General features: G+C 38.9%; 1 pseudogene; it reads right to left on the reverse strand.

Annotated features, from left to right (window-relative positions):
* Positions 1 to 283: 283 nt before the first annotated feature.
* On the reverse strand, positions 284 to 1,289 carry LOC117080673 (annotated as a pseudogene).
* Positions 1,290 to 1,665: the final 376 nt, after the last annotated feature.

Consider the following 1,665-nt stretch of genomic DNA (forward strand, 5'->3'; position numbering starts at 1 on the left):
ATAATAAGTAGACACTTTCTCTTTTTCCATTTTTTTAAAACAAAATAATACCACATTTGCAAACTAAGGTGGGCCATTGGTTAACCAAGCTTTGAAAATGATTCATCTCAAATATAGAAATGTTCTTATTATCATTATGACTATCAAAGGAAAAGAACGGTATCCTTGAGAATCTTCAGCTCATATTAATCTCTCTGAGTTCACAGTCTTCTTACTTCAAACTAAGTTGTATTTTGGGAAACTTTAAATACAAGCATGAGTCTAAACATATTAACCTCTTTAAATGGCATTTTACTCATCTATAAAGTGACAAAGAACAGAAAAAATTGAAACATTCATCTAGTTCTTTGCCGTGCTAGAATGGAGAACTTTTAGCACAGTCTGGCGTATCTGTTTGGTCTTCACACTATAGATGATGGGGTTCATTACAGGAGAGATTAGTAGGTAGGCACTGGCAATCAAAGTATGCAGGTAGGGTGGGGCCTGCTTCCCAAACCTGTGAACAAAGGACAGACTGATCAATGGAATGTAAAATACAGCACAGCCCCAATATGGGAGATACATGTGCTGAAGTCTTTCTTCCTTTCTTCCGGGGAAGCAATGCTAAGAACAGTCTTAATGATCAAAATATAAGAAAGAATAATAAAGACGGAATCCACCCCAGCAGTGGTAATCAGGGCAGTCATCCCAACTGCACTGTTGATTCTGGTGTCTGTGCATGAGAGCTTCATCACATCAGGGTGAAAGCAATAGGAGTGGTGGAGCATGTGGCTGTGTCAGTAGGAGAGTCCGTTAAGAAGCAACACCATAGGGATCAGTGTTATTGTTAACCTGGTGATAATTGCTACTCCAATCTGTGCTATTTTAAGATCAGTTAAGACAGAAGTATATCTAAGAGGATTAGTAATGGCCACAAAATGATCAAAAGCCATGGCCAACAGCACTGAGGATTCCATGACAGTGAAGAGTTGAATAAAGAACATCTGGGACAAGCAGGCATTAAAGCTGATTTCCCTCACATTGAACCAGAATATACGCAGCATAGTGACCAGAGTGGATATGGACAGGCCGAGGTCAGTGGTGGACAGCATGGGAAGGAAATAGTACATGGGTTTGTGGAGGCTGGGCTGAGTGACGATGGCAAAGAGGATCAGGTTGTTTCCTGAGAGGGCAGTTACATAGAGGAAGCAGAAGGAAATGGAGACCCAGGTGTGGAAGCCTTCCAGCCCAGGAACACCAGTGAGCAGGAAAATGATGGAAGTGGAGGTGATATTCTGCAAAGTTGACATATTGAATTCAAACGGCAGAATCTTAAGCTGTGTCTGGAAATGATAAACTGTATTTATGTATTATGCATTTAATCGGAAATTATTTCAACAAGTAAACATTTATAAAAGATGAAGTCTACATTGTATAGAAAACTCATAAATATGGGTTAATGACAACAACAAATGAAGGCCACATCAAACAAAGGAACAGAAAACAGGAAATGAATGGTTCCCTGAGGATACAGAATTTGCGCAAAAAACAAAGAGAGCAGCATTCCTTCTTATTTAAGTTCACATGTCTGATGAGTGACTTCAAGTGGTAGGTAGTCAGCAAATATTTGTTGAAGTGTATTCAAAGGGTTGTATGATATTTTAGACAAATAGTAAATAATATATG

The sequence above is a fragment of the Trachypithecus francoisi genome, unplaced genomic scaffold (genome assembly GCF_009764315.1).
Source record: "Trachypithecus francoisi isolate TF-2019V2 unplaced genomic scaffold, Tfra_2.0 Lachesis_group8, whole genome shotgun sequence".
NCBI classification, from domain to species: Eukaryota; Metazoa; Chordata; class Mammalia; order Primates; family Cercopithecidae; genus Trachypithecus; species Trachypithecus francoisi.